At 47.4% G+C, this 20,826-nt stretch overlaps 2 protein-coding genes across 3 annotated transcripts in view; one reads left to right on the top strand and one right to left on the bottom strand.

Moving 5' to 3' along the window:
- The window catches only part of LOC146870885 (syncytin-1-like), a 401,244-nt gene that overhangs the window by 115,773 nt on the left and 264,645 nt on the right, over positions 1-20,826 (top strand). Inside the window, exons 2-4 of one of the 2 annotated variants that reach the window (XM_085647113.1) lie at positions 3,811-3,943; positions 4,920-5,045; positions 10,822-11,067. The gene's annotated coding sequence lies outside the window, so the exon portion shown is untranslated. The remainder of the gene's footprint in view (positions 1-3,810; positions 3,944-4,919; positions 5,046-10,821; positions 11,068-20,826) is intronic. The other variant, XM_085647114.1, reaches the window with a different exon arrangement.
- The window catches only part of LOC146870886 (matrix metalloproteinase-14-like), a 350,496-nt gene that overhangs the window by 19,133 nt on the left and 310,537 nt on the right, over positions 1-20,826 (bottom strand). The gene's annotated exons all lie outside the window — the stretch shown is intronic.

Genomic DNA, 20,826 nt, shown 5'->3' on the forward strand with positions numbered 1-20,826 from the left:
TTTGGCCAACTTATTTGATTGTTGCTTTAATATCTCGAATAGTTTCCGTGGTCTGTTTTTGGCGCTGTCAAGTTCCGATCTAAAGAATTCCTTCTTGGGAGTTGAGTACTTTTTTGTTTTTCTCGTTTCTGATCTTTCTGAGTGTTTTAAGCTTGGGGGGATGATGGGTGCTGTCTCCATTTCCTTTCAGCAATCCTCAATTTACGCCTATCTTCATTCAATGTCTCATTAAACCATGGATTTTTATCCTTCTCGGAAATTCTTTTTTGTTTTAGTGGCATGGTGGAGTTGACTATATTCGTCATTGATTTGGTGTAGTGTTCAGTGATTTCGTTAACGTTCAGCAAGTTGTTAGGCGGATTTATTCCCTTCTCATATCTTGCTATTAGTAGCTCCATATTAGGGTCTTTGGTGTCCCGGGTCCACTTTTTCAGTTTGACAGGCTGCGCGGTCCTGCTCTTTTTTTATTGTGGGTGTCAGGAAGGTTATGGCATGGTGATCTGACCAATCACAAGGAGCAATTGATTGGATTGTGATATCTTTCCTCCTTGAGATTACCCAGTCTAAGGTTGCCCCTTTCAAATGGGTTGGTTGTGTGCATGCTTGAGTAAGGTTTAGATCTGTGAAAAAGTCTTTAAGAGCGTCGATCTGTTTGTCATTTTTGTCATCCCAGTGTAAATTGAAGTCGCCTAGGACTATGTTATTAGTGTGATTGTTAGAGTTAGCCGTGATGATCTCCATGAACTGTTCTATGAACATAGCATTATTGCCTGGTGGGTGGTAGAGCGTATGCAGGTTGCATCTTTGATTGTCTGCTGTTCTTATATTGATGCCTAGGTATTCACACGATTCAAGAGGGTCGGACTGAATTTGGTTGATCTCTATGTCCGAGCGGTGTATGCAGGCTATACCACCGCCTGTCTTATTTCGTCTGTCTAATCTCACGATGTTATAATGAGGGGGCACCAGAAGATCCATAAACGGGAAAGAGGATTCCGTAACCATATTTCTGTTAGAATTGTTACATCGATTTCCTGGCTAACTATGAGGGCAGCGATGTCTGAAGCATGTTTTGCTGCGGACCGACAGTTGAGCAGGAGGCATAGTAGTGGTTTCCCTGTATTGTTCATTTCTCGAGTACTGGCAGTTAGCTGGACTTGTTGTAGATTGTTACGGTTGGGTTTCCTATTCTTAGGCCAGGATTTTCTATTAGCATCAATCGGTACTGATTTAATTTCCTCCCCTCTGCTGCTAGCTTCCGGCTCATTTGATCGCAATATGGTTAATGTTTCATAGTCTGATAGGTATTTAAGATTTCTCTCTGGTCGGTTATGTCTATTTGATACTGGCATGGTTGTCTCTACTCTTTTCTTGAGAGCTATGCACTAATCTTTGGACGTTTTCGACTTTGGCGTGGGTGTTCGTCGTGATTTCTAGTATTTTTTCCAAAGATTGTAATGCCATTGAAATGTCCTTTGACATGTTACCCACTTTTGTTTGAAGAGCTTTGAGTTCTTTTTGAGACTGAGAAGATATCATGGGAGTATGTGTCTGCCTATTTCGAGTTTTGTTGTCATTGTTTCGGGGGTAAGTGGCAATGGGGTGGGGTGCGCTCCCTAAGTCCTGTGCTCTAGATCTTACGTTACGATGATATGAGTTTCTTATGTCATTGAAGTACCTTGTGATGTTGATGAGTGGGGTATGAGAGGGGTGTTAGCTTTCGTATCCTCTACTTCCGGAAGGAGGTTCCCGTTGACTGTCCTGCATGTAGTCAAAGCTCGAGATGGAGGCGTTGATACTTCTCGCTGAGGTGGCGTCGGTGCGGTATTGGCATATGGTGTGGAATTTTCACATGTCTCTGTATCACTTCCATCTAATGAGCCTCCTGTTAGCGTTGTGTCTCCTGGTATCATTGTAGTTTGTGGATCTAGGGGGTCTCTGATTGCGGCGTCTGTGGCGGTGTTGTTGGAGGTGAGTAGTGTGTCTTCTTGTGTGGTCCATTGTTGATCAGATAGTCTTGAGTTGTCTACGCACTCTTTTAGTGTTGGAAATAGGTTGTCAAACTTTTCTAGCTCGTTGTTAGCTGCTTGTATAAGTGCAATGCCGTTCTTGTAGATAGTTATGCATAGCACCTGTTGTCTATTGAAGATCACTAATTAATTGTAAACCTGCCAAAAAGAGCACTAATTTATAGGTGTTTTTTTGTTTGTTTTAACCCTCCATTGGTTGTTTTTCTCTCCCCCTTGTTTTTCTCTTCCCCCTAGGTCTCCTACTCTGGTATAAGTCTGCTAGAGTTCACCCTACTGCAGCCTTGTCATCAGACACAATTTAGAGAACCAGACCAGCGGTAGTGCATCACTCACTGTTTTTATTTTACTTGGTCCTGATAAAGTGCCACCAGACCCGTTCGGGGCTAATTAGGCACGAAACATGTCGACCCACTACACCACCTCAGCCCTATAGGAACATTATATCTGTGTAGGGCTCTCTCATATTTTAAGTAAGCCTGGGCTTCCGCAGGAATAAAACAATTGATAGTAGGACGGCTTGAGACTTATTTTATCTCACTACCTTGTGCACTACCCAGCCCTCACACCCGCACGCACCCTACGGCTTCTTCAAAAGATCTCCGCCAAAGAGCCCCGTTTAAGGGAGCCCATCGGGCCTTGCAGCACCAGCCCGACGAGGAGCTTGGTCCAATAATGAAGCATGACATCCTTCGGGGTGTGTGGGGGCATCACGAAGAAAGACCTCCCTTTCCCCTCCCCTCCCACTAGGAACTGCACACCCCTGTGATCCACAATTCGCCCTGGAGCTTGTGTGCAGGACCTGCTTAAATAAAGCTCCAGGTCCCCCTTTGTTTTTGATATAGACTCTTCACATTGTCACAGTTCTGCTTTGAATGAAGAGAGATGAAGCCAGAGAACACGTAGGCAGGAGCAGCCTGCCTGAATAGGAGCATCCTGTCTGAATACAGGTTTATCATGATAGCAGAATCCTTGGGAGTATAGATGGTCCAGAGATGCCATAGTAAGGCAGTCCTCTTAATTGTGCCTTAGTTCCCTTTGAATGGGGACGCTCTTATGTAGGTCAAGTTTAAAGGCTAAAATGTGTTAAATCTCTGTCCCAAATAAATTGAAAAGTCAAAATGAAATAAAGAAATTTGGAACATGTTCATTTGTGTTTATAATGATAACAGCAATAAAAAAGTGGTGGAATTCAACTGCTCAGATGTGATTTGAGACTGCTGAGTTCACGATGTGTTGTCTGAATTTGTCCCATGTCAGGCCACAGGGTACTTTGCTCTATGTGGCTCAGACACATTTTTGTTTGGAATACTGACAAAATGTGTACTTTGATCTAGAGCAAATTCTAATGTTTTTTTCACCATATGTAATAAAAAAAGATCTCAGCTGGTTCCAAATCAGAGTGAGAAGCTCATCCTGTCCCATTTTGTCATATATTCTGATGTTTGTCTTGCTTTTCAGATTAGAAATCTAACTACAAGTACTAGAAGTATTGTAAGAAACATGTTTGAGTTCTTTCTTTAGATAGAGGCTGGTTTCTTCATATGTGTGTGCATACTTTGTATTTCTAGGAACCCAGTGAAAACCATAGTTGCCACTTTCTCGTATTTTACATTACTTACACGTTGAATGTCTATTTAAACACATTATTCTTTAGTGCTCTAATAGCATTTTAGCTATTAGATTGGTCCTTTTCATACATTTTAAGAGCATGGAGGATGTAGTGCTTAATTTGAGAAAGTAGTTACAGCACTCATTTTTAGGAACCAGCATTTTTTCTCAGCAGACTTTGATGCAGAGCAAGAGGGAGGAAAACACAAAAGGGAGAAAAAAGGGAGAAGAGTAAGACCGGGATGACAAGGAACCTGCAAGAGCGTGATAAAGAGCCAAGAAGGTTATGGTGGTTGATTAAAGAGGTATGATGTGGAATTAAGACTACCCAATCTTAGTATTTGGCTTCCCGACGTTCAGTAGCATTGTCCGCAAGCTTTTGTGGCAAGACCCTGGGTCCCTGGACATATTCTTTCACAAATTAAGCACTGGACAGAGTACCCTGTTTGCCAAATCCTTGGCTCATCTGCTCCATTTAGAGTCAGACAGACCATAATCTTTCAGATGGCGGTACTCCCGCTGGCTCCACTGTCAGAAAAAAAACTTGTGTGGAGGTTTTTGTTTTTCCAAAACAACCTTCGACTTTGGAAGTTTGCTTTTGAAAAACAAAGAACTTGTTGTCTGGCTAGCTGAAAGACAGTGGGTGTGTACCAAATCTGCTGTACCTTCAGAGGGACCACCATGACAACAGTTCCTCTGAATGTACAGAGATTACCATTGGGGTAACAGTGATCTCTAAATATTGCAGATGGCAGAAAGTCAGTATAGCAGAATTTATGTCCCCTGCCAATGTGACCGACAACGGTCCACCTGCCAAACTATAAATCAGGGCCAAAGTCTTTAAATGTTTTAAGAGTAATACATTGCAGTACTAAGTGGAAAGGAAACACTGACGCTTTGAATAAACGTGACAAGAAATGACACAGTGTCAGAAAGGGTAGCTAAGGAAAATGTATCTGCCGAAATACACTAATGCCTGGCAGATTTGATGCTTCAAGCACACTTCAAATTTGACTCTGGTCCCACCGAGACACAGATTGAAAAACACAATGTGTACAAATTGCTGACCCCCTATTCAACTAGGGATGCTGGAATTCAGTGTAGATTGAAACATCCACATTTTGCCTGGGTGCTGAAGTACACAATCAAAGCCTTTTTTGCCAGCTTTGCAGTCAGCTTTATCTCCTATGTTGGGTAGGGATTTAAAAACCTATTATACCTTACTCTTCTAGTACAACACTGATCTTCTCATTGTGATGTATTGTTTCCTTATGTCTGCAGGGTATTTATTAAGATGCTGTAGCCAGAGGTTCCACCCGGAACATTCTAAGGAGGTATCATCACCAAGCTGGAAGGGTGGAATCACCATCATGGAGGGCAGAAAGTAGGCTTGCCATCGCATCACCTGTAAGTTTAGGATATTGCTAAAAGTCAGTGACGTGTCCAATATCCTGTATTCGTGTCAGGCTTTGGAACTATCTATCAACTTTGCAGACCTATCCCAGTAGTGTGTTGGCTGAAATGAGTAGCAGAGTGGCTAAGGTCACAGGAGTGTGTAGACCTGTCGTAGACCTGTCAGCACAATGTCGAGGATGTCTCATAAACTGAAAATTCTGATTATTATATTAAAACAAAGTCAGCCTGAGAAGCTGTTAAGTCTTGGAACTCCACTTTCTTCTTTTGGCAATAGATACTAGGGCATCAGTACCCTGTCACAGTCATTCACAAGAAATGCTTCCTGGCAACTGTTGATCATGGAAAATAAAAGCTGCAATGGCTCCTCCATACCTATGTTAAAACGATTCCTTCAGTTTTATTTTGTTTATGGTGAAAAGACAAAAATAAACATAGTTGTATTCTGCTAACCCTCATGTAAAATGAAGACAATGTATTCAGTCATACACACCACACCTCTCTCTGCAAGCAAGCCAATTCATGTAGCAGAGCAGTCACTGTCTTACTAGCTTCCTACCAGTACATGCTGTTGTGTATTCTTTGTACCTGCTGCTCCACTGGCAAACTATTGCTTCTTAATGAATTTCCTTATAACAAAGTGGAAAATGAATTGCATGCATGCACATTCAGCAAGAGAGACAAAGCGATTTGCCCAAGTTAGTCAAGTGGGTAAGCTGGAGTTCAGATACAAATCCCATGTTACTGAAGACTTAAACTAGTCACTTATCACATCTCCCTGCTACTCACCCTCTCCAATTGAGTCAACGGGATACATGCATTGACGTTTTGGCAGTGTAGAAGTAAGCACCTTAGTAGGCATTATGCTTGCAGGTGTAGCACTCTGTCTCTCCAGCTCAAAAGATTGTGAAAGATTTTAAAAACATAAAGTATATCTGATTTGCTTTGGTCAGATTATCTTCGGCTTGGTTCCATAAATGTCCTTGCTGTTGCGGCTGAATGTGAAGTTATGGTTCTTTTAGAGAGTATTTTTTTAAAAAGTGTACATCCTTCCCTTTTTGAACACAATAATTAACAATAACAGTAACAAAATAGTTAGCAAATGTTTTCAGGAATGGTACATTGTTCCTCTTTCGAACCCTCCATCCTCCACCCATCCTCCTTGTGATGTCTTAGGCACTTTGTCAGGAACAGGAAGGAACATGGCAACGAGCATAAGGGGCAGCGAAGTTACACTTCTGGATTAGGGACGGAACTTCAGGGGCACTGCTAACTCCAACCCACCGGACGCCAGCGAGCCCAAACCCTGAGCTGCATCCTCCTCAACGTAAGCTCCCTACACAGACACGCTGTAGAAATCTCCTCAACACCCTCTCGCCCGACGTCGCCTTACTCACAGAGACCTGGACCAACACCAGCTCTGCACCAGACATCGCAACCGCCATTCCCACGGGTGCAAGATCCAGAGGAGTTGGACTGGCCATCGTACACAAAAACTCCATCCGACTCAACAGCCAGCACGAACGGTTCCTCGTCCCCCATGGAACACCTCCAGTTTCAGATCCAGATCAACCCCAGAACGACACTACGCGGCATCCTCGCCTACAGACCTCTAGGACCGCGCGGCGCGTTCATAACTACCATCGCAGACCTCATCGCGCCCTACTCCTTCGCATCCATGGACTACGTACTTCTCTGAGACCTGAATTTCCACCTCGACAACATCAGCGACCCTAATTCCACCATCCTCCTGGACAACCTTGCCAACATCGGACTGAGACAGCTCGTCACCACCCCCCACCCACAAGGCAGGACACACCCTCGACCCCATCTTCGCAGGAGGAAACATCCACTTCAGCCACACCACGCAACCCCTCTGGACAGACCACCACTGCGTCCATTTCTCTTTCTCGAAACCACCAGCACACAAGCATACACCACGCCCTGCGCAGGAACTGGAGTAAGATCACCGAAGAGCACCTGACCTCCGCCATCAACCACGCTCCTCCACCCACCACGACCGACGCCAACTCTGAAGCCAACAAACTCCACAGATGGATCGCCCATTGCACAAACACACTTGCCAACTCCAGAACTCTGACAGACAACGCACCACGAAAGCCACCTGGTTCACCACCGACCTCCGAGAATCCAAGCGCATGTGCCGACGATTCGAGAAAGCCTGGAGGAACAGCAAAACCTCGGAAGCACACACCGTCTACAAGACCGCCATGACAGAACACCACCAACTCATCAGAACCACAAAGAAGAACTTCATCCAGGACAGATTCCTCTCCAACTCCCACAACTCTAAGGAACTCTTCAGCATCACACAAGAATTCTCCAAACCCCTGAGTGAATCCTCTGACGTCCTTCCCTCCCAGGACCTCTGCAGCAAACTCGGCTCCTACTTCCATCACAAGATCAGGACTCTCTACGATAACTTCGAACGGAACCAAGGCACCGACACTACACCAACCACCAGCAATGCTTCCCAGCCTACCATCGCTGCCTGGACCCCTGTCACCACAGAAGACACCGCTAATGCCATGAGGAGCATATACTCAGCAGCCCCCACTGACCCATACCTGGCGCATATCTTCCACAGAGCCGCCTCCGCTATAGCACCCGAACTACGACGCCCCATCAACTGCACCCTCGAAACGGGCACGTTACCCGACGACTGGAAATGCGCAGAAGTCATGCCTCAAGAAGCCCTCCGCAGACCCAACGGACCTCAAAAACTACAGACCCATCTCTCTCCTCCTCTTCGCAGCCAAAGTCACCGAGAAGATCGTCAACAACCAGCTCACGAAATTCATTGAATCCAACTCGATCCTCGACACCTCCTAATCCGGATTCCACAGCAACCACAGCACCGAGACCGCCTTCTTAGCTGCCACGGATGACATCTGCACCCTCCTCGACCAAGGCCACATGGCTGCCCTCATCTTACTAGACCTCTCATCAGCCTTCAACACCACACATTAACCACCAGACTCCATGACGCCGGCATACAGGGTACTTCCCTAGACTGGATATGCTCCTTCCTCACCCGCCAAACTCAAAGACTCCCCCCTTCCTCTCCGAACCCACAGAGATCAGCTGCAGAGTAGCCCAAGGATCCTCACTCAGCCCAACGCTCTTCAACATCTACATGGCCCCCCTCGCTACCATGTTCAGAAAGCACGGACTCAGCATAGTATCCTACGTCGACGACACCCAGCTCATCCTCTCCATCACCAGACACAGCTTCCAGGAAGGCATGAAAGACAGCACATCCTGGATGAACAGTATCTGCCTGAAGCTCAACTTGGAGAAAACGTCCTCGTCCTTGGATCCATCCCCTCTGCTTGGGACAACACCTGGTGGTCCACTGCCCTCGGCAACCCTCCCAGACCCACGGACCACGCCTGCAACCTTGGCATCATACTCGACTCCTCCCTCACCATGAACTGTCAGGTCAACGCTGTATCTTCCACGTGCTTCAACACCCTGTGCATCCTCCTCAGGACCTTCAAGTGGATCCCCCCCCCCCCCCGAAATCCAGAAAGACCGTCACCCATGCACTCATAACCAGCAGACTGAACTACGGGAATGCCCTCTACGCCAAAATTAACAGATCTCTACTCCTCAAATTCCAGACCATCCAGAACGCCGCAGCCAGACTCGTCCTCGGCATCCCACGACAAGACCACATCTCCCAGCACCTACGAGACCACGACTGGCTCCCCTTTCAAAAAGAGAGTGACCTTCAAGCTGCTCACTCGCGCCTACAAATCCCTCCACAACACCGGACCCCAATACCTCAACGAAAGAATCTCCTTCCACGCACTTAAGAGAAACCTCCGCTCCGCCGACCTTGCCCTGGTTGAAATCCCACGCATCCACAGAGCCAGAACGGGAGGAAGAGCCTTCTCCTACATAGCGACCAAGACCTGGAACGAACTCCCCCTCAGCATCAGACAAATCCCCACACTGCATGCATTCAGGAAGAGCCTCAAGACCTGTGTCTTTGAATGAGACAAACCTGCTCGAATCCCCCCCTCCAGCGCCTTGAGACCCTCACGAGTGAGTAGTGCGCCTCACAATCCCTGATTGATTAAAGGAAGGTGGCCATGCTTCAGGCGGAGTAGCAATATATATCAGAAACGACTTAATGGCCTCGACAAAAATATTAAAAAGTGGAAAACAGGACAATAATATAGTAAAAGTAAGTCTGCAAGCAGGAGGTAGAAGTAGGCCCACCCCATACCTAATTGTAGACCGCATATACCTACATCCAACCATGTCTAGAAGGGAAGCAACCCTGACGCTTCTTCTTCCAACCCTACGAGACCTTAGTACGGAGAACCAGAATGAGATATGGGTAATTATGGGTGACATTAATTCCAAATTAATGCAAGAGGACGAAAATAATAGCCTATAGGCTCACAAGATGAGATATGGGACATCCAACCAATTATGGCTCAAAATCAAAGAATTACAAAAGCAGGGCAAAGAACTCGCAGCACAACTCAGTCTACTGGGCTTTTGCTTCTTAAATATTAGGGTTCCACCGGACATCCCAGCAGCCTACACACACTTCTGGCCATTCAGGATGGCCACCCTAGACTATAGATATGGGTGTCCCTGGCTCATTTCCGAAGTATGTGCAAGTTTGAAGTCGCCACAAGCTTAGCCAGTGACCACACGATCCTCCGCTGTAAGGCGCAAATAGGCCGCCCTTCCCACCCAAAAGCCACTCTGACCAGAAAGCAAGGCGAGCTAGAACCAACCAATAGGATAAAGTAGGATATGGAGATCCAAGAATTTTACAGAGAACGCTTGGACACTCTTGGCGCCAATCAAGACGGCAGCCAAAGAGGCCACTAAATTAAATCTGTGGGAATTACTGACCACATTTCTCAAAGAGCCAGATAATATCATCAAAATTAAGTCTAACAACAACCCGGCAAGTGAGATCAAGCTAGTACCAAGCAGCAAAAACAACGCTTTAAAACAGCTAAATTAAATCCTTAAAACCTCCAGAACCAGCAAGCATGAGAACCGTCTAAAACAACAGATCACCACACCAAGGAAAAATTATAGAAAGGCACTATTCACCCAAAGAAAGGAAGAAGAAGCTAGATTATGGGCAGAAACCTTCACGATAATCAGACCAGAGGAAATTCTGGAGGTGGATAAACACAAACTTAAAACCAATAAGTGAAATGAACGCTAGCAATTATACATGACACGCCTATATAGAAAACAGGGGAAGGACAATATGGACCCCCAAAAGGCACAAAGATAAGGTGAATGGCCCATCCACTTCTCCACCAGGTGCCCTATTGATTGATTGGCACGTAAGTGCTCATAGAACATACGGTGAACGGCGCAAGTGACAAGTGGACGGCGCAGGATAAACAATAATGGCAGTATTTACAAGGTACTTTCAGGTTTACAAGTGTTTTTTTTAACCGAGCTGAATTTACAAAGGATTAACAACTTTGTGAACCATAGATTTTCTCCAAGAATTGCACTGGAAGGTCAGCACATTTTTTGGTGCAAATCTATGTTGAGAAAGTTGTTCCTCGCTTTGTCATTTGTCACTTGCGCCGTTCACCTATGTTCCACTAGCACTTACGTGCATACGTTTTTCTGGTTACACCCACATTTGTTGTAAACATTGTTGATACTGTTTTCTTACTTATACCTGTTCTAAATACAGATTGCTCTTTGCATTCCTCCATAATCTCGTGAGTCTCCTTCTTCTTCCTTTTTGCAGCTTAAATGTGCCTCCTAAACGTTACCTGTTAAGACACTGTTTGCGCTACAAACTAAAGTGAAGGCGCTTCCACACAAAAAGTGCCAGCTTCTTCGGCCCTGTTTGCGGGGGTTTCACTCTCTCACATCTGCAGGGCAGCCACATGAGTTAATGCCCATACTTTTACGAATCACTACTACCTCGATTTGTGGCACAAAGCTGATGTGGCAGTTGGACAAGCCATGTTACGTCGCCTGTTTTCATAAGGTATGCAAGTCTAAGTCTTTTATATCAAGCTAAATTTTTCATATTTATTTTCCCTCTCTCTGTCTCTTTTATTGAAATGTCTAGGTCATCATATATGATTAGAAGTTCCGCAGATGTTCAAATGTTATATTTTAAGAGTCTCCTTTATGTGTTTATGATACATATTGGTACTTAGGAAAAACATTATTTCGTCAGTATATCATATTTAATGTTTTATGAGTCTCTTGGTGGTAAGGTTTGCCTAACCCACCTCCTAAATACGTTTGATACTGCTCGCTACTCTGATTTAAGCATGTAAATCTATGAAAGATATAATACTGGAGAAAAAACAAGTTAATTACCTGTACACTGTGGTTCTCCAGTATTGATATCTTTCATAGATACTGTAGGAGAGTAGGGTCTGCTATCCTATGGTCACCCCAAATTTTTGCTTTTTGCTTCACTGGTTTTTGACATATTGAGGCTGTGGGCCTGCCAATCAGACCCCCAGCCTACTGTTCTCTCTACTAAATTTACACTATGCACCCTAGGTGCATAACCAATTGGAAGTGGATCACCCTGTGAGCCCCTGTACCAGTGTACACTAGGTACCCAGGGCATTGGTGTATCTAAGGCCTGCCAGGGGCTGAAGCATGTATTATGCCACCCCAGGCTTGGCCTAACAAATTTGACACAACTGGCTGATCACTCAGCTGGGGTAAGTTGGTGTAACCACCTCTTACTTAGGTGTAGTATACCTATACCTAACCTTAAATGGGACACATGTTAACCTATAAGTCACTCCTATGGCAGGCCTTAACAATCCTGAAGGCAGAGTGCTTGGTTCCATGTGAGATGGTGCTCTGGCATGAGCTGAGCCTGTCTGCAGTGGTCGGAACAACTTCCTTCTACTGTTTCCAGATATCGTCATACCATATACTCTTAAGTGCATTATGAACCTCGCGGTTAAATGCTAACTTTGGTTTGGCTTTATCAAAACATGTCGAGTAAGGTGTCATACGAATTGGAATACTAACCCCTCGCCAATTCTGGCAACGGGGTTAGCATTCCACCCTTCTAGAGGGACACGACATGTACAGTACCTGAAACCCGGGTAAAATCAGACATAGCCTCAGCTCCACAAAATGGATGCTGCCACCACAGACACAGTCTGCCCTCCTGCTGCTGGGAGTCCTTCCAGCTTGGGAGGTGTGGACAAAGGGTTTCCTGCCAGGGGAGGTGCGTGCACCACCCCAGACAGGATTTTGTGTATTGGTCAGGTAGGGCTTGATAGAAACCCGACATGCCTGAGGCTCACAAGGAGCCTCGGTGCATATGCCAGTTCAATCCGGTCCTGGGGCACACCAGTCCCGGGCCTGGGGCGAGCTGGACAAAGGATTGGGGGTGTAACCACCCCCCTTCCTGGTCCCACCCTTAGGGAGGGACCTAGCAGGTAGTCCGGCCCCTAGAATCCGCTTAAAGGTAGGAGCTGTGTCCTAAGACTTCAGACATCCTGGAATCAACTTAACTACAAGAAGAAGACGGGAACTTCGACGCTCTGCCGCACAGAGGACTGAAGCCAATCTCCCCTGTGGTCAGGGAGTGACCACCTTGCTAACGCAAGCACCATCCAGCGAATCAACGTCTGCTTTGCCGCCGCCTCCCGCCGGAGCCCGAGCCCAGAGACTGACAAGACCTGGACCTCCAGACCTCTCACCGCCCGATCCACAGTCCCTGAAAAGAGGAGACCCGTGGAGGCACCGAGACACGTGGAGCCAGCCATCTTGAAAAGACCACGACAAGCTGCAAGCGCAACAACCGAGGCTCCCTCCAAGTTGTGCTTTGGGATCTGAGAAGCCCAACCCCCGAGCAGCATCTGCACCAAAGGTGAGCCCTCCAGCATCTCCACGATCTGTGTGGGGCCCTTCTGCATTTTGCCACTCGACGCGCCTAACCGGTTGCTGGCCCGCTGGCTAGTGGCCATCTTGGCGACGAACTTCAAGAACTACACTGCTGGTCTGGTTGCTCCAGACTGGCCCTTGCTCCCCTCCAAAGGAGCAGTCCCTCTGACCTTGCTGGTCAGAACCATCAGCTTATTTCGTTTCCCACAACAATTGCTTTTGCCAAGGCTTGTTTGCTTCGATCAAGTCGCCGACACCGCCGACAGCGAGAGCCTGCGTGGGACAGCTCGTGAACCGACTCCTGGACGTCGTCGACCTTCAGGGACCACGTGGCTGCAGAGACAAGCTACACCTTCCTTCCTGTTTGCACCCGACCATCGCCTGGTATCCACCTGGTGCCACGCTGGTCACTGGCTTGTGACTGTGAACACTGTCCCCTCTGATTACAGGTCTTCTACAACTCCGATCCACCCTTGGATCCACCGCATCTCTTCCGGACCGATCGCCTGCAGCATCTTTGTCCACAGGCTCCATTGAACAGATAGAAGAAACCCGACGCACTTCGAGACCTATGCACCCGCTTCCTTTGGGTGAGGTAAAGCTGGCACTCCGGTGCCCAAGTGTAGAGTATCATCTCTAGTGTCTGTGTTTCGAATCTTAAGTTCATAGTCCATCCGGAAGGTCCTCTTTGCAGTAACTTTGTAACTTTTATGCACCCATTGAAAACCTATGGGAGCTCGCGTGTGACTATTTGCTCTGCACACGCAACCCGTGGACCTCCTGGTCACTAACTGAAGTTAGCTCCTTGTAGGCCCAGCGATTCTAGAGGCCCTAGGCCTTTTCCCTTTTCTGTTTGTGGTACTTATACCACTATTTTAGTATATGGTTTGAGCGGCCACCAGGGCCTATCCATATAAAGTGCAACTTCTGTGTATTCTAACGTATTCTTGTTTAACGATTTGTGCTCCTGTGCTCATAAAGAGTCTAGGGGTTACTTTGAGAAATAAATACATATATATTTTGAATATATATCTGTGTGGTGTCCTTTCATTGGTATAAAAGGGGGTTACATTTGGTAAAACAGCTGGCTTAACACGCTTCACGAGTTTAGCCTCAAAGACTGCTTAGTCTACGCTACCACTAGTCCGAAAAGGTTGACTTACAACCACACCATAAGGGTTGCTTGGCATGGTACAAGGTGGTCACTTTAACTAGTGAACATCATATACCAGGCCAACTTCTCACATTGGTGAGCAGCGGTTGGATTTGAGCTTGCTGTGTTTTACCATTGTAATCTCTTGGTTACCAATTGAAAGATCACATAGGTACCTGTAGGTACATATAAAACAAGATTAGATATACTTAAGTTCTACTGAACTTAGTTGTTGTAGAGCAAAGGGAGTAGCACACCCTGACTACAACTACTAGATAGGTTTAGTAGGTAAACCCAAGTGTAGGTAGATTGCAACACATCCACCCACACTTAAGAGCAATGGCTGGGGCAGAGGGGTCCAATGTACCCATCTCTGTTGAGAGTGACCCCCAGAGGGCACCATCCATCTTTGCTACCCTAAATCAAAATGAGCTCAGGCAGTTGGCAAATATCAGGGGCCTTAAACAGCCCAAGAATCCTACTTCTGCTGAACTCAGAGAGCTTTTACAGGCTGATGAAGATCAGAAAGCTCTCAGGAAAGCCTCCCAATTAGGCCCCTTAGGGACAGGAACAGGAGGCCCCCCTTCTGAAGATGCTACTGAAGTACCCCTTTCCAATAGTCATCCCTTAGATGAGAATCATACTACAGAGGAGGAAAGTGATGGGGATACAGGAGGTAGTGAGGATGAAGGGAGAACTAGCCCAGTGCCAAGTGTTATACGTGGCCCAGCTAACTTAAGGCTAATGGGGACTGACAATGGGATCACCCCATTGGATCTCCCTAGTGGACTTAACCAGGCACTTGGGAGGAAAGGAATCACTCAGGTGAATCTAATGCTTCTCATGCCTCTAGAGGCTCTCAAGGTCACTCCAGGAGAAGGATGACCACCCCTCAGAGGAGGGAGCATGAGGCCAGAATGCAAGAAGCCCAGCTGAGGATCAGGAAGCAGGAGCTAGAAGTAGCTCTGATGGAAGAGAAACTGAGCAAGGCTAGGCAGCATAAAGAGAGTGGGTCTATACCCACTGGTGGCAGCATTGTCCCTAAGGACAAAGATAGGGTCTTTGATAATAGGAACCTGTCTAAGGTTGTGCCCCCCTACAAAAGTGGGGATGACATCCACAAATGGATGACTGCTCTTGAGAGAGCCTGCAAAGTACAGCAGGTTCCTGAAGACCAGTGGGCAGCAATCCTCTGGCTCTCTTTTGAAGGAAGAGGCAGAGATAGACTCCTCACTGTTAGAGAAGAGGATGTCAGAAATTACAGAGCCCTGAAGAGTGTCCTAGTTGATGGGTTAGGCTTAACCACTGACCAGTACAGGTTCATGTTCAGAGACACCCAGAAGACACAGACTCAGGACTGGTCTGAATACATTGAATGTGCCACTAAGGCTTTGGAGGGTTGGTTGCTGGGAAGTAAGGTATCTGATTATACAGGATTGTACAATTTGATGATGAGAGAACAGATTTTAAATAACTGTCAAAACCAGCAACTGCATCAAGACTTGGTTGACTCTGATCTGACCTCTCCCCAAGAATTGGGAAAGAAGGCAGACAAATGGGTCAGAGTTAAGCAAAAGAACCAGAACCAGGGCCAAGGGGGTGATCAGAAGAAAACAGACCAAAAGGGTGGAGATCAGAAATCTAAAGACCAGAAGTCTTCAACAGGGCCCCAAACTAGTACTAAAGAGGGTGGGTCCCAGCCTAAGGGGAAGAAGAAAGAAGGTCAAAAGAAACCCTGGTGCAATCATTGCAAGAATACAACTCACTGGACTAGTGATTGTAAAAAGGGTGGAGCCCCCAACACTGTTGCCCCTAAGGCACCTGCTCCCAGTACTACTGTTAGCAGTGTTGGTCCCCAGATAAAGGGTGTAGTGGGAATCACTATGGGAACTGAAGGAGATTCTGACTTAGACAGAACCCTGACACAGGCAGTCCTGATCTGTGATGGGGACATCGATTTGTCCCTGACTGTGAGCCCCAGTAACCTGGGCAAGTACAGACAGACTCCTTTAATTAATGAAAAAGTGGCTCAAGCCTACAGGGACACATGTGCCAGTGTCACTATGGTGACACCAGGCTTTGTGGATCCTGGACAGTACATACCAGGTGAGAATTACCTGGTGACCAATGCCAGCAATGCCACTACTTCACATAGTGTGGCAGTTGTTAACTTCTCATGGGGAGGGGTAACTGGCCTCAAAAGGGTTGTGGTTAGTGCAGACCTCCCAGTAGAATGTTTGTTGGGCAATGACCTAGAGAGTTCTCTATGGTCTGAAGTGGAGTACAGGACACATGCAGAGATGTTAGGTATATCACCACATGTCCTTGCTGTGACCAGGTCACAGGCCAAAAAGTGCCTTACTGAACCTCAGGTCTTGGATCCTGGAACAATGGACCAAGCACCTACCAAGAAGAAGAACAGGAGGGTCAAGGCTGTGCCTTCCCCCCTGCCTCAGAGTGATGATCAACCTTCCCAGGAAGCTGATCTAGAGAACCCTGAAGGAACTGTCCCTGAAGAGCTTGAACCTGATCAGGTTGAGTTTCTGGGGACAGGGGGACCTTCAAGGGCTGACTTGAGGCAGGCTCAGTTATCCTGTCCCTCTCTTGAACCCCTCAGACAGCTGGCTGCTGCTGAGGCTGCTGGGAATGCTCAAGGTACCCATAAAGTGTATTGGGATGAGGGGCTCCTTTATTCAGAGGCTAGAGACCCCAAGCCTGGTGCAACCAGGAGGTTGGTTATACCTCTGCAATTTAGGGGCTTCCTTCTTACCTTGGCCCATGATATTCCTTTAGCAGGACACTTAGGCCAGAACAAGACTTGGGACAGACTTGTCTCTAACTTTCACTGGCCTCATATGAATGAAGATACAAAGGAGTTTTGTCGCTCCTGTGACCTGCCAAGCCAGTGGCAAATCAGGTGGCACAACAAAGGCCCCCCTAATACCACTACCTGTGGTGGGGGTCCCCTTTGAAAGAGTGGGAATAGATATAGTGGGTCCCATGGATCCTCCCACTGCATCTGGGCACAGATTTATACTGGTGGTAGTGGATCATGCCACCAGGTATCCAGAGGCAATTCCCCTTAGGACCACTACAGCTCCTGTTGTGGCCAGGGCCCTGCTAGGAGTATTCTCCAGAGTGGGGTTTCCTAAGGAGGTAGTTTCTGGCAGAGGTACCAACTTCATGTCAGGATACTTGACAGCTATGTGGAAGGAGTGTGGTGTCAACTACAAGTTCACCACCCCTTATCACCCACAATGCAATGGGCTTGTTGAGAGATTCAACAAGACCCTAAAGGGTATGATCAACGGATTACCTGAAAAGCTCAGGCGAAGATGGGACATCCTTCTACCCTGCCTTCTGTTTGCTTACAGAGAGGTCCCACAAAAAGGGGTTGGCTACAGCCCCTTTGAATTGTTGTTTGGGCACCCTGTGAGAGGCCCACTGTGTTTAGTGAAGGAAGGATGGGAGTTACCTCTCAAAAAACCTAAACAAGACATAGTGGACTATGTACTTGGTCTCCGCTCCAGGATGGCTGAGTATATGGAGAAGGCATCCAAAAACCTTGAGGCAAGCCAGGCCTTACAGAAAGCTTGGCATGACCAAAAGGCTGTCTTGGTTGAGTTTCAGCCAGGACAGAAGGTATGGGTGTTGGAGCCAGTGGCCCCAGCAGCACTCCAAGACAAATGGTCTGGACCCCATACAATCCTGGAAAAGAAGGGAGAGGTCACCTACTTGGTGGACCTAGGAACTCCCAGGAGTCCCCATAGGGTACTCCATGTTAACAGGTTAAAAGCATATGTTGACAGGGCAGACATGGGCTTGCTCATGGCTACAGATGAGGGACAGGAGGAAGAGAGTGACCCTCTCCCAGACCTGTTGTCTCAGAACCCTGAAGATGGCTCAGTTGAAGGAGTGACCCTTGGAGGCAACCTCACTGCCCATCAGCAGACTGAATGTAGACAAGTTCTACAATCATTTCAACATCTGTTTTCCCTAATACCTAGCCAAACTGACTGGTGTACCCATGTGGTGGACACTGGTGACAGTCTGCCTGTAAAGAACAAGCTTTACAGACAACCTGACCACGTCAGGGACTGTATAAAGGCTGAGGTACACAAAATGCTGGAATTGGGTGTCATTGAACCCTCAGAGAGCCCCTGGGCTAGCCCAGTGGTTCTGGTCCCCAAACCTCACACCAAAGATGGCAAGAGAGAGATGAGGTTCTGTGTGGATTACAGAGGACTCAATGCTGTCACTAGGACAGATGCACATCCTATTCCAAGGGCAGATGAGCTCATAGATAAACTGGCTTCTGCTAAGTTTTTGAGCACATTTGACTTGACAGCTAGCTATTGGCAAATCCGATTAGCTGAGGAGTCTAAGGCCAAAACAGCATTCTCAACCCCAGGTGGGCACTACCAATTTGTGGTGATGCCCTTTGGTCTGAAGAATGCACCTGCCACCTTCCAAAGGCTGGTGAACCAAGTCCTTACTGGGTTGGATGACTTTTGTGCAGCATATCTTGATGACATTGCTGTCTTTAGCTCCACCTGGGAGGATCACCTGATCCACCTGAAGAAGGCTCTTGAGGCTCTGCAAAGGGCAGGCCTCACTATCAAGGCTACTAAGTGCGAGATAGGGCAGAGTAAGGTTGTGTATTTGGGCCACCTTGTAGGTGGAGGCCAAGTTCAACCACTGGAGAGTAAGATACAATGCATCAAGGACTGGTCCCCTCCAACCACCCAGACTCAAGTTCGAGCTTTCTTGGGCTTGACTGGGTACTACAGGAAGTTTGTTAAGAACTATGGGTCCATTGTGACTCCTCTTAATGATCTGACATCCAAGAAGATGCCCAAAAAGGTTCAGTGGACAGTAAGCTGTCAAAAGGCATTTGATGACCTGAAGGAGGCCATGTGCTCTGCACCTATCCTGAAAAGTCCTGACTACTCCAAAGAGTTTATTGTCCAAACAGATGCTTCTGAGTTGGGTGTGGGAGCTGTGCTGTCACAACTTAATGTAGATGGTCAAGACCAACCCATTGCTTTTATTAGCAGAAGGTTGACCCCCAGAGAGAAGAATTGGTCAGCTATTGAGAGGGAGGCCTTTGCTGTGGTGTGGGCCCTGAAGAAGCTGAGGCCATACTTGTTTGGCACTCACTTCAAGATTCAGACCGACCATAAGCCCCTCTTGTGGCTAAATCAGATGAAGGGTGAAAACCCCAAACTGCTTAGGTGGTCCATTTCCCTACAGGGGATGGACTTTACAGTGGAGCACCGGCCAGGTACTGACCATGGGAATGCAGATGGTCTCTCCAGGTACTTCCACTTAGGACATGAAGACGAGACTGGTCAAGGCTAGTTTAATGTCCCTGCGTTTGGGGGGGGGTTGTGTAGGAGAGTAGGGTCTGCTATCCTATGGTCACCCCAAATTTTTGCTTTTTGCTTCACTGGTTTTTGACATATTGAGGCTGTGGGCCTGCCAATCAGACCCCCAGCCTGCTGTTCTCTCTACTAAATTTACACTATGCACCCTAGGTGCATAACCAATTGGAAGTGGATCACCCTGTGAGCCCCTGTACCAGTGTACACTAGGTACCCAGGGCATTGGTGTATCTAAGGCCTGCCAGGGGCTGAAGCATGTATTATGCCACCCCAGGCTTGGCCTAACAAATTTGACACAACTGGCTGATCACTCAGCTGGGGTAAGTTGGTGTAACCACCTCTTACTTAGGTGTAGTATACCTATACCTAACCTTAAATGGGACACATGTTAACCTATAAGTCACTCCTATGGCAGGCCTTAACAATCCTGAAGGCAGAGTGCTTGGTTCCATGTGAGATGGTGCTCTGGCATGAGCTGAGCCTGTCTGCAGTGGTCGGAACAACTTCCTTCTACTGTTTCCAGATATCGTCATACCATATACTCTTAAGTGCATTATGAACCTCGCGGTTAAATGCTAACTTTGGTTTGGCTTTATCAAAACATGTCGAGTAAGGTGTCATACGAATTGGAATACTAACCCCTCGCCAATTCTGGCGACGGGGTTAGCATTCCACCCTTCTAGAGGGACACGACATGTACAGTACCTGAAACCTGGGTAAAATCAGACATAGCCTCAGCTCCACAAAATGGATGCTGCCACCACAGACACAAGTCTGCCCTCCTGCTGCTGGGAGTCCTTCCAGCTTGGGAGGTGTGGACAAAGGGTTTCCTGCCAGGGGAGGTGCGTGCACCACCCCAGACAGGATTTTGTGTATTGGTCAGGTAGGGCTTGATAGAAACCCGACATGCCTGAGGCTCACAAGGAGCCTCGGTGCATATGCCAGTTCAATCCGGTCCTGGGGCACACCAGTCCCGGGCCTGGGGCGAGCTGGACAAAGGATTGGGGGTGTAACCACCCCCCTTCCTGGTCCCACCCTTAGGGAGGGACCTAGCAGGTAGTCCGGCCCCTAGAATCCGCTTAAAGGTAGGAGCTGTGTCCTAAGACTTCAGACATCCTGGAATCAACTTAACTACAAGAAGAAGACGGGAACTTCGACGCTCTGCCGCACAGAGGACTGAAGCCAATCTCCCCTGTGGTCAGGGAGTGACCACCTTGCTAACGCAAGCACCATCCAGCGAATCAACGTCTGCTTTGCCGCCGCCTCCCGCCGGAGCCCGAGCCCAGAGACTGACAAGACCTGGACCTCCAGACCTCTCACCGCCCGATCCACAGTCCCTGAA

Source organism: Triturus cristatus, chromosome 1_1 (assembly GCF_964204655.1).
Source record: "Triturus cristatus chromosome 1_1, aTriCri1.1, whole genome shotgun sequence".
Classification (NCBI taxonomy): Eukaryota; Metazoa; Chordata; class Amphibia; order Caudata; family Salamandridae; genus Triturus; species Triturus cristatus.